This window comes from Gossypium hirsutum, chromosome D05 (genome assembly GCF_007990345.1).
Source record: "Gossypium hirsutum isolate 1008001.06 chromosome D05, Gossypium_hirsutum_v2.1, whole genome shotgun sequence".
Classification (NCBI taxonomy): Eukaryota; Viridiplantae; Streptophyta; class Magnoliopsida; order Malvales; family Malvaceae; genus Gossypium; species Gossypium hirsutum.
In genome coordinates this window covers 34,677,531-34,691,091 of record NC_053441.1, presented here as the reverse complement: position 1 = coordinate 34,691,091, position 13,561 = coordinate 34,677,531, and positions in this window count along the sequence as shown.

The following is a 13,561-nucleotide window of genomic DNA, read 5'->3' as shown; positions in this document are numbered from 1 at the left end:
GATTAATGTATGACTTGAGATTTTTGATAGCTCCTTAGAGGGAACGGGTTTTGCAACTTTAGTTGACAAGGTGATGATAGCTGATGAGGTGAAGCGCACTGAGCGCGAGAGGAGAGACTGAGAAAGAGGTTAGAGTAAGCTTAAAAGAGATTCAGGTCCCTCTAGTTCTCTTCAGTGTCCTAAGAAACGTGCTAGATTTGATGGGCCTTCAAGGACTAAGGTCCAGTTGCGCCAACTGGGATTCAGAACTATAGCGATTGTGGGAGACGCCATCCAGGTGAGTGCTGGAGGAAGTTGGGGGCTTCTTGTCGATATGGATCAATAGAGCATTGTGTTCAGGATTATCCCTAGGAATCTGATCAGGTGCCAGCTTTTACATAGGCTCTAGCTCTAGGTCCTATTCAACCGCCAAGAGTAGCTCAGCAGCCACCTAGGGGTCGTGGTACGGTCAAAGGTGGTAACAGTTCTGGTTGAGGTCAAAGAGCACAGGGTAGAGGTGTAGGTCAGATTGAGACGTGACAACCTGCCCTTGTGTATGCGATGAGGCACTGTGAGGACAAGGACGTCGCTGATGTTATAAAAATTACATTCTTTATCCATTTTGTTTCGTATTTTTCTCTAATAGATATTGGTTCTACTCACTTGTATATAGCTAGCAATATTTCTGTGAATCTGGGTATATCTGTAGAGAGTAGTGCTAAGGAGATTTCTATGATTAGTCCTTTAGGTCAGTCATTTTGAATGGATAAAAGATAGTTTCAGGAGTTGTTAGATCATGGCTTTATAAGCCGAGTGTATCGTCATTAGGAGCTCTAGTGCTTTTCGTAAAGAAGAAAGATGGGTCGATGAGGCTTGCATCGATTATCGTCAGTTGAACAAGCTGTCTATAAAGAATAACTACCCATTATCGATGATTGATGACCTTTGTAATCAATTTAGATGTGCCATTGTTTTCTCTAAGATTGATCTGAGGTCTAGTTATTATCAGTTGCAAGTAAAAAAGGTGGATATTCCGAAAATGACTTTTAGGACTCAGTATGGGCAATACAAATTCTTAGTGATGCCCTTCAGACTTACAAATGCTCTTGTCACTTTCATGGATCACATGAACAGAGTATTCTGACCTTATTTAGATCAGTTTGTGGTACTCTTCATTTACAACATTCTGATCTACTCCAAGTCTGAGTTGGAGCATAAAGAGCATCTAAGGTTAGTCCTTCAAATCTTGCTTGAGAAAAAGTTGTATGTGAAATTTAGTAAGTGTGAGTTTTGGCTCTAAGAAGTGATGTTTCTGGGTCATTTAGTATCTACTGAGGGTATCCGAGTTGATCCCAAGAAGATTGAAGGTATTCTGGATTGGAAGCAGCTAAAGAATGTAGGTGAGCTTCGGAGTTTTCTCAGACTTGTTGGGTATTATATATGGTTTGTTGAGGGTTTTTCCTTGATTGTTGTGTCAATGATGAAGCTGTTGAGGAAGAATGCATCAGTTTTATGGACTGAGGAAGAACAAGCTAGTTTCAAGAAGCTTAAAGTAATGTTAACTCAGGCTCTTGTATTGATCCAACCAAAATCTGAAAAGGATTATATGGTTTATAGCAACACTTCTCACACGGGTCTCGACTGTTTACTGATGCAAGATGGGAAACTAGTGGCTTACGCATCAAGGAAACTCAAACCACATGAGTGAAACTATCCTACGCATGACCTTGAATTCCCAACAATGGTCTTTGCTCTTCATATTTGGAAACACTATCTTTATGGAGAGAAGTGTATCACCTACACAGATGATAAGAGTCTTAAGTACCTCATTACCAGAAGAAGCTGAATTTTAGATAGAGGCACTGGATAAAGTTTTTCAGGGATTATGACTATATTATCAATTACCATTCAGGTAAAGCTAATGTAGTGGCTGATGATTTGAGTAGGAAGGCGATGGGTGAGTTAAAGGCGTTGTTTGCTAGGTTGAGTTTGTTTGAGGATGGAGGCTTACTCACGGAATTTCAAGTGTGACCTATTTTGTTTGAGGAAATTAAGTTAAACCAGTTGTTTGATGTGTCTTTTGCACCTCATGTGAAGCTTATCGAGGAGGGTAAGACTTCAAATTTTTCCTTTAATTCGGAAGGAATTTTGTGCTATCATAGGAGATATTGTGTACCTTCAGATTTAAAGTTGAGGTAGTCCATTCGGAGGGAAGTGCATAGTAGTCCTTACACTATGCACCCTAGAGGGAGTAAGATGTATCAAGATCTTCGTGAGTAGTACTACTGGCCGAGATTAAAGCATGATGTTACTGACTTTGTGGCAAGATGCTTGACATGCCAGCAAGTCAAGTCTGAGCACCAATTTCTTTTTGGTTTGCTCCAACCCATTCAGATTCCTCTATGGAAATGGAAACATGTCACCATGGACTTTGTGAGTGGTTTACCTTTGACACCATCAAGAATAAACTTTGTTTGGGTGATTGTTGATTGGTTGACTCAGTCTGTCCATTTTCTGCTAGTGCGTATCTATTATACTTTAAAGAAGTTGGCGAGATTGTATATTTTTAAAATTTTAAGACTTTATAGGGTATCAGTTTCCATCATTTGTTATCGAGATCCTAGGTTTACGTCTCGATTTTAGAAGAAACTATATGAGGCCTTTGGTACAATCCATCCACAATCTCATGGGCAGTCTGAGAAAGCTATCCAGATTCTAGAGGATATGTTGAGAGGCTATGTTATTGATTTCGGACATAGTTGGGTGGAACATTTGCCGCTTGCAAAATTCACTTATAATAATAGCTTCCAGATGACTCCTTATGAAGCTCTTTATGGACACAAGTGTAGGACACATCTATGTTGGACTAAGTTAGGGTAGAAGAAAGTGTTGGGATTGAATTTAGTGCAAGAGACTGAGAATACTGTGAAGATTATCTCAATCATTTGAAGGCAGTATCAGACTGGCAGAAATCATATTTTGACTTGAAGAGGAAGGATATCGAGTTCAGTGTCGGTGATCTAGTCTTCCTAAAGGTTTTGCCTTGGAATAAATTGTTGAGATTTAGCCGCAAGGGGAAGCTATGTTCGAGGTTCATTGGACCCTATCGCATCATTAAGAGAATAGGATCGGTGACGTATTAGCTAAAATTACCTCCAGAGTTAGATCATGTCCATGACGTATTTCATGTGTCCATGCTGAGGTGATACCGATCTGACCCTTTTCATATAGTTCCGATTGAGGAGATTGAAGTTTGATCGAATTTGTCATTTGAAGAGGAACTGGTAAAGATCCTTGATCATGAGGTTATGTTTTTGCAAATGAAGCAGATTCCACTTGTAAAAGTTTTGTGGATGAACCATGATTCTAATGAGGCTACTTGGGAACCGGAATATACGATGTGACAATAATATCCTTATATTTTCCTATCAGGAAAATTTCGAGGATGAAATTTTTATAAGGAGGGTAAAATTATCACATCCCATATATTTTATTTATTTTGTGCGCATGAATTTGATCAAGGGAATTACTGGCCTAGTGGTAAAGTGGTTACTTAGCTATCATAGTGATCCACGATTCAAGCCTCATTGTTCACACTCTTGCATTTAAGTTTTTTTGATAATTTTTCTCACGCTTAATGAGCATTGACGTCCACCTTTTGCACCATAATTAGGAGGATTTGTTTCCTCCATTTGAAGGTCAAACTTACTACAGTTAGGGGTACATGATCCCATTTTTACTCCATATCCCCCTCCCTTGCCATAAACTCACCTCTAACCTTGTTGCATGATACATTGAACCTAGTCATGGTTGACCACGCCCTCCTCCCTTGCATTGCCAACCATACACCCTCTCCCTATCACTTTCTTTCAATTTTTTATTTTCTTTTCTCACCATTTTCTCTCCTTTTTGCAAACAACCACCACCATCCTCCTAATCTTTTTCTGTCTCCACCGTGACCCAAACTTCCTTCCGCCGATCACCACCTCTCATGGTCACTGCTCCTCCACTCGTTTTATCTCCCTCCCTCCATCGTCGTGAGCACTACCGTGCGCCACCGCAAGTTCTCCTCCTCCTCTTTTTTTATTTAATTTTCTTTCCCCTACACCTTTCTTCCTTTTTTTTAGCCAAACCTTATAACTCCTCCATCGTCGGACCACCACTGCTGCCACCGTCAGTGACAAAAAATCTTTCTTTTCTTTTTCTTTTCCTCTCTTTGTGCCGATTCTCACTTTGTTTTAATTAAACTTATTTTTTCATTATAATAACCCTTTCTAGATTACTCGATCTTTCGACATTGCTCCTTTCCAATTTATTGATTGATTTGAATTAATCAAGTGTAAGTAAATATTATTTTGGGTCATAAAAACCCTTCTTCTAGTGATTTTTTAATATAGCCAAATGGTATAGTGCCATGAATTATAGTGGTATTTTGTTATTGTTAATGTTATTTATTTATGAACTATAGTGCTAATACTTCTTCGTATTGCTTTAAAGGATCGGACAATAATTGTAAGGGAGACCCCTAACTTTACAAAGGAAATACTCTTTTTGAGAGTCTTAGATCATGGGGTAAGTGATGTTAAGACTGTTAGTGATAAATCTCTTAAGTGACAAAACATTTTCAAAGATTCACAGTAATACATGTTATTTATGTGATAGATTGTCTTGCGAGATAGATCGAGTGAAACTGTAAATAGTGGTTGAGGCAATTCGGATCTACAATCTAAGGTGTGGATCGATACTATTTGTTTGTGTGACATCGGTATTTTATTATTAAAAAATTAATTATATTAAAATATATAAATATACTAAATATTTATGAATATTTGTATAACTTACCAAGATGGATACCAAGAAAGTGTTCTAACCAAGTGGATCTATGATTTACATGACAAGTGACATGCTTATGATTGTGGTTATGATATTTGTGTAGATCTCATGCTCATGATATGTAATGTATGGCTCATGTGTTATATGTGGTGATTTAAAAATGTGTTATTTATGTGTATCTATGTATGACAAATCAATATATATGATCTATTGTGAAAAGCATGTTAAACATGTTAAAAGTGATTAGTATGTGATAAGTGATTATGAGGGCATGTTTACATGCATAAGTGTATAAGTGATCTATACGTGTTCTAAGTGAAAATCGCCATATCACATGCATGGGGTGGGATTTTGTGAAAGGAGGAAGCAGTGGTAGTATATCTGTAATTCAGTGGTGGCTTGTCAACATCAGTGTTATCAGTGGCAGTTTATCTGCAAATTAGTGGTAGTTTAACTGCAAATTAGTGGTGGCTTGTCCACAAATGGTGTTTTGGATGGACGAGTTCTGGGAACTTGATATTAGTGTGTAGTGAAGAAGGGCAGGAACTTTATAAAATGTCAGTCGATCAAAATATGCATCGATATGTCCATGCATAAGCATTAGTATTATATTTCATGATCTTGATGAATTGTGATTATGTTATGATTGATGTATGTACTTTGATATGTATGCAAATATATATTATGTGTTGATCTCACACTAAGGCTTTTAAAGCTCACACATGTTACTTATGTGTTTCAGATAATCCTTGTGGTTAGGACTCGAATTCGACTATCGGAGAGGCTCTCAGAAATAAACGATTTTATTAGTTATGGACTATTTTATATTTTTGGGACTTTCGTGAACTTTTTAAATTTTTATTTTGGGACTTTAATTGCGGTTTATCATTAAACTGTAGCATGAATGTTTTATTTTAAAAACTATGGACAATTGGACATTTTGCATGGGTTTTAATATGGATAAATTGTTTAAGTGTTTTTTTTAATAAAATACGTTTTTCATAAACTCTTGATTAAACTTGAATTTTTAAAATCGTCACAGAAATAAGATTTCTTCTCAAGTTATGTTTTAAAACAATTTTGTTCAAAGGAAATATTAAGCACATATTTTCCAAAATTAAACCTATTTATTTTAACTCACGATTTAGCCATTTCTATGGTCCATGTGATCGCTTAGATTGGGCCATAACGTCTAGGCTCGGTTTGAAGGGTTATAGATTGGGCTGCATTTTGATGCAGGATAGTAAGGTTGTGGCATATACGTCTCAATAGCTTAAGCCACACGAGGGTAACTATCCCACGGAAGACATTAAGTTGGCTGCAACTATTTTCGCTCTGAAAATTTAGAGGCATTATCTATATAGTGAGAGATGTATTACTACACAGACCATAAGAGGCTCAAGTATTTGGTAACTCAGAAGGAGTTGAACGTTACAGAATGTAGATGGGTGAAGTTGCTTAAGGACTATAACTGTATGATAAAGTATCATCCTGGTAAGGCCAATGTTGTGGCTGATGCTCTTTGTCGCAGAGCGATGACTAATCTGAGAGCGATGTTTGCTCATATGAGTTTGTTTGATGGCGTTAGTCTTCTGGCTAAGTTACATGTTAAGCTAACTTGGGATGATCATATTCAAGCTAAACAGTTGAGTGATGAGTCTCTAGTTTCTCATTTTTGTCAAGTCGAGGATGGTGGGACTTTCGATTTTAGATTAAACAGTGATCGAGTTCTATGTTTTAGGGATCACATTTGTGTGCCTAAAGATGTGGAGTTGAGGTAATCAATTTTGAGGGAATAGCATAGTAGTCATTATGCTATGTACCCCAGTGGGAATAAGATGTACAAAGATCTCTGTGAGCTTTATCGGTGGCTTAGTTTGAAATGGGAGGTAACTACTTTTGTTTCTCATAGTCTGACATGTCAAAAGGTTAAGGCTGAGCACTAGCTACCTTCAGGTCTGCTACAATCGTTAAGATTCTCCTTTGGAAATGGGAGTGTGTGACCATAGACTTCGTTAGTAGACTGCCTTTAGCACCCACTAAGAAGGATTCGATTTGGGTCATCGTGGATCGATTGACTAAGTCTAATCACTTCCTCCCAGTCCGGACTGATTATTCGCTTTAGAAATTGGCTAAGTTGTATGCCTCTAATAGAGATCCACGTTTTACTTCTCGATTGTAGGAGAAGCTTCATAAGGCTTTGGGTGCTCGATTGGATTTCAGTACTACGTATCACCCTCAAACTGATAGATAGTTTGAACGAGTTACTCAGATTCTGGAAGATATACTGCAGAGTTGTGTAACTGATTTCCAGGGTAGTTGGGAGAAGTATCTACTATTGGCTAAGTTTGCGTATAATAACAGCATTCAGACTAGCATTCAGATGGCACCTTACGAGGCTTTGTATGGTCGTAAGTGTCATACCCCTCTGTGTTGGACTGAGTTAGATGAACATCAGGTTCTAGGTCCCGAGCTAGTATCTGAGACTAAGAATACGATTAGATTGATTCAAGACCGCCTCAAGGCAGCTTCTGATGGACAAAAATTGTACGTTGATTTAAATGGGCGAGATATTGAGTATTCTGTGGGTGATCGTGTATTTTTGAAATTTTCACCATAAAAAAAGGTTCTTTGGTTTGGTCGTACGGGCAACTTGAGCCTGAGGTTCATCGGGTCTTATCATATTCTAAAACATAACGAACCTATCGCCTATCAGCTAGAGCTACCTCCAGAAATTAGAAGGGATTCACGATGTGTTTCACGTCTCTATGCTGAGATGGTATTGGTCTGACACCTATCATATTGTCCCTATTGAAGAGATTTGGGTGAGACTAGATTTGACTTTTGAGGAGGAACATATTCAGATTGTGGACCAAGATGTAAAGGTCTTGAAGAGGAAATTCGTTCCTTTGGTGAAGGTTCTGTGGTAGAATCATGGCACCAAGAAAGCCACTTGGGAACCTAAGGATTTGATTCGTCAGTAATACCCTTATCTATTTGAATTAGGTAAATTTCGAAGCTGAAATTTCTTTTTGGGGGAGAGAATTGTAATGCCCCAAAATTTGAACATTTGTTTGATAAATTTTGTCAATAATTAAGTCTCTATATATGTGGTTAAGTGATCTGTTTATGTGTTTGAGATCGGGGGTTCGAGTATTCCTTTTTGTAATTTTTCTGTTTATTTTGGGCTGACCCTTACCCTTGAACTCTCGACTTAAATTTATTTCTACATTAATTTGTGTCAAGAATGAACCTATTGGTTCGATGGTTAAGCCTTTGTAAACTTTTTGATCCTGTGTTCGAGTCTCTATGCAAGTAATAAATAAATATTTTTTGTTATTAATTCGTTAGGATAATTAGTTTTTGTTTTAAAAATTAATTAAATTTTCTCCCTACTCTGTGACATTTTTTTGCTTATTCATCCATTCTTTTTCTTCCCTTATGTGTTGCCATATTTTTTTTAATGTTGTGACGACGAGGAAACTCCATCTTTTGTTGTCTTCGATTGTCGGGATAATTGCGTAAGTTGATATGAATATCTGTTGGTATTTGTTTGTTCATTTTGTCAAAGTAAGTTTGCTTGGTTGCTTGAATTCTTTGATTTAATGTTTGTTTGGTCTTCTCATAGGCATGGATCGTGATAACAATGTTCCCCAAACATTTAAGTTTTGAGAATCGTTGTTTTGGGTGAACGTAAAGGGTGGAGTCTTTGAATTTGGGGTTGTCAAAACTTTTCAACGCAACTCGATTTTCCACCTTAATCCTAGCGTTGTTGTGATTAATTGTGCAATTAGCCTTTGGATTGTCCTTTTTAGGCTTTGGATTCATCTCGACTGCTTCTTCATCGAAACCGTATCAGGTGTGTAACGAAAACCCGAAATCTTGCTAATAAAATAGGCTAAAAAACATGGTTGTTGACGCCACACAGCCGTGTGCCAGGCCGTGTAACTCATTGTTTTTGAATTAGAGGCATACGGGCATATGTCTAGGTCGTGTAAGTCACTGTTTTAGATTTAGGGTCACACGGCATGTCCAGGCCTGTGAGGGAAATTTTGGGATGTGAGTCACACGGGCGTGTGCTAAGCCATGTGAACCACATGAGCCAGCAAAGGCGATTCTAGGGGATAGGTGAGGGCCCTGCCCCCTAAAATGGATCATTGTTATTTAGGCCCTCTAAAATTTTTTAAAATTGTAAATTAGTAAAGGTAAAATTACACTTTTCCCCCTAAAATTATAAAAATTTGATTTAATCCATTAAAAATTATAAACATATAGACTATAAAAAATTAAAATTTCATTCAACCACCCCTAAAAGTTTGTTCTGCCTTTGCCCCTACAAACCAGCCACCCAAGTCGTGTGGACCAAAAATCAGAATTTTTCATTCGGACCGTAATCGCCGTTCGTATAAAACATATGCCTACCGTAAAGTCCGTATGATCTAAATTAGACAATGATACTATTATCTGATGATCCGTTAATAAATAATCTATTAATTATATATGCATAGTTGATTTGAGATCCGATAGGTAACTTTGATAGCTTAACGTGAGCATGATATTATTTGGTATTTCTGTATACATATATATGAGATATGTTGAATCAGTATCTACATTGGACTGGGATTGTGAAAAGGAGGAAGTGTGGACAGTTTAATAATCTACCAAATTTAGTGGCTAAGCAACATATATTTATGATTTTGGTGATCTATCACAATCTAATATGGCAGCTAGGCTGCAATTATTCTGAAACATGACATACAGTCACTACGCGGTGTGTAGGGATGGATGGGTACTTGATGCCCTATATGGTGTGTTGGGATAGATGGAGATGGTGCATAGTGGATGGGGGTAGGAATATGCATCTGTATCTTATATGTTCTGCATCTTTATCTGATATTCTCTATTTTTTTCTGTATCTGATTCTGAGAAGTGACTAAGTTATGGAAAGTGAAATTATATCTATTTATTACCAAGTATTATTGATTGTAAGTTACACACACTGAGTTGTAAGCTCATTTGGTTTTGTTTGGATTTTAGGTAACCTACAAACTTAGATGGGTCGGCATGGCAGGAGCTCGATCATCTCTTTATTTCTTACTTAATGTCTTATTTGGATTTATATTATTTAGTGTATTTCGAATTTTAAATTATAATTTGGGTCTCTACGTTGATTTAATTATATAAATGATTTTGACTGTTTAACTTTAAATAATCATGTGTGGTTTTCACTTGATGGTTTGATGTCTAGCCCGGGTATGGGGTGTTACACTTATTATGGACGAATTCTCATAATGTTCCTTCTACTTCAATAGCCTAGCCTCATAACGCAAGTAGTGATCTAGCACAAGTTTTAGTAAGGAGCATAAAAAAACTTCCTTTATTTTTTCTATAACACTTATGGACTACGTCCCCACAACTAGAACATTATAAATCATGGTACATCTTCTACTTCTTCTAGTAGGGCTAACTCTCATGTAGATGGTGCAGGGTCTTCTTCAAATCCTTATACCACTACGACTGCTCCAATACACGACATGGATGTCTTGGCCATCTTGAACTAGGCTCATGCGAACGACGGTGCTATTGCTGCTTCATCAAGGAAAAAAACAATTAAGAAAACTCATAAAAGACCTAGGGTGGAGGGGAGCACCCAAGATACTAAGGATAGCGAACGCCCACAACTGATACAACGTAACTCAGAAAAGGGCCGATTCCTGTAAGAGTTAACACTTCTCCAATTCTTGTCGTTCCTGTTGCTTCTACTCTGCCAGCAAAGTCCGCCCACTCTGCATACTCTCAAGTTAATACCACTTATCCTCCCTTGGCTGAGGTTCCAATAGAGACAATATGCCCAGAACAGCTAGTGGCTCCTTTTAGTTCTTTACCTCACGATGTTTCCTCTGGTGAAGCAGATAAATTTTTCCCTTGGCATGACATATTAAGGTCAGGGCCATCTATTTTCTCGTTGGGTGCCATCTTCCAGTAGCAAAACAACCTTATGCCTCAGTAGGTGAAAGAGGCTCTTCACTCCTATCTCTCTTCAAACACTCAGTTATCTCTTGTTTCAATACAAGCGAGGTCTTTTCAAGCCTTTTCAATAGAATATGGGCTTATTTGTTGGGCCCTTCAAGAAGCCCGCAAACAAAATAGTGCTAAGGTAGTAAGCTTAGAGGAAGCTCTAAAAATTCGCAGACAATCTTTGGCTTAGCTACACTATAAGACAGATTCAAGACTTCAACTCTTGTATCTCAACTTGGAATGACAAGTATAAAGATACACAAGCTAAATGCATGCAGCTGAAGGAGGAGAATAGTCTACTGAAGGCTAGAGAATCCTCTTGGGAGGAGAAATTTAAAGTCCAAGAACATCACCACAAAGTAGAGCTAGAAGGTCTACACCAATCCACTGCCCAAGCTAAGGTCTAATTTGGTTTTCCACATCTAGGTTTGTACGAGCCCTCTAAATCTGAGTCAAGTGGATTTTAACTACCTTTAAAAGTTCTCTACTGAGTCTGAGAACTTTAATGTCTATAACCCCGAGGGCGAGGGCTGGGAAAATTACCAAAGGGAGTGGAAGCAATTAGCTCGCTTCTTTATTCCCACTACACCTGAATTAGAGGATAAAGAAGAAGACTTAGAAGGCTCGACGGATTTGGAGATAGCCCCTACAACAAATAAAGCCCTATAGATCCCACTGATCAACCAACTGAGAGAGGAAACTAAGAGTTTTGTTTTTTTTTCCTTATACTAGCTATTTAATTGCCCTTTGTAATTTTTTCCCATCTCTTATCAATGAAATTATCATTTTCTTTTCCAATTATTTTTCTTACTACAATGTCAAAAATTATACCAAAGTGTCTGCCATAGATGAAGGTCTTTATCTCACTTGATGAACTAAGTTAGGTCCGATGTATTTTGCATATAAGGCTGACTGGAAAACCAAAAGCTCTGATACCAATTATGTAATACCCTTTAACCAACCTGAATCATCAAATCCGAATATGGAATGTTACAACACATAAACAATTAAATAAATTTTACAATCGGCCTACAAACAATCAAACACATACTTCTTATTTCTTTTTGTATTGTTTTTAAAATAAAAGAGTATGCTTAATAATTACATCAAAGTTCAAAAATAGCAAATGACTTTACAACTTCACACTTTGATAGAGACAGACTCTTCATGGCATGGTATACTAAGTGTCATACTCTTATAGTGCCCTTTGTATGCATAATATCGCAACTCGAACCGCTGCCTTGGCGCAATCCTGGCTTGGTCCCTCCTAATGTACTCACTCTTAAAGCAAACCTGCAACATAAATGAACATTTGTAAGTTCATACGAACTTAGTAAGTTTTAACTCATATTACCTTGAAGCATTTCCTGTTGAATTCTTCATCTTGAAGATTTTGGATTTCTTCTCTATCTTTGGCAGATAATTTCTTCTCTGTCTTTGGCAGATAATTCCATACTTGACCGACCTACATACAATTCACTCATTGGGAAAATTCTATATTTCACCACTCGATACAAATCTTATTTACTTTTTGGAAAACGAACGTACTTCTCAGGAATGTCCATATAAAACCTTCCTTTGGCGAATTCTCACTCAGATGGATATTGAATACTTTACCCAAGATGGTGTTCTCACAGATATTATTCTTGGCAAATACTTATACTAATTGATCTTTTAAGTTGAACTTCATACGGATCTTACCTTTGGTGAACTCTTATACTACAATTGGCAACTATCAAAATACCAATTAGATCATATCTTGAAACAACCCGAAATCACAACTTATTTTGATGAATGAAACATTGTAAGTTGTCTAAAAGAATTCCAGACGACCATGTTACATATCACAAGAATGCCCAACTTGGCTGTCAACTTAGATTTCGCGTAACCTCTATACATAATATGAATATACTCAAATTGGCGATTGCCATAGAATTTATGTAACTTGGAAACATAGCGTAGAAAAATTCAGGTTTGGAGAACACTTAGACCATTTATATTTACGTATACACCAAATTCTCTATACTGATAGGCTACTATGGCATATCGCTCTTCGGAAACACAGTTGAGAACTCTTTCAGGAAATACCCTTAAGTCCTAATCAAATTTCTTCATAAGGCTATCCAACCGAGATATCCTCAAACTTACTTAGATCATTGCCACAAAGTCAGCTAGTGAAAAAGTCTCGAAACTTACTCTAATCTCAACACAAGAGCAGTTCTCCATATTTCACCTCAAGGGCGTTACACAATACGCCACACAAGAATTACAGAGTACGCCACAAAGGCATCACATGGAGTTACGTGTTTACTGTCCCGACGGACTAACTTAGAGGGTGACATGGGTTTCTCTCTCAATGGCTTATACATATCTTCATGTTGTGATCTAGCAATCCGATTTACATCTCACTGGAAGAATCACCATGAATATTTGTCATAGGTCTCTGACACATGGTCTTAGACATCCTCATGTCATGTTCTGTTAGCCCGGTGTACATCTCACCGAAGGCTACACCATGAGTATCCTCATTGTTATCGTGATATGCTTGTCTAGTTAGAGATGTACCTGCCCTACTAGAGGCATCACAAATGGATATTTTACTATATAACACAGAATACATTTACCCAGATTCATTCACACGCTTGACTGGTTCATACTTTCTCATACTTGATTTTACATGTATACATACCACACATCATCTTATTCATGCAATAACTCATATCTCTCATTT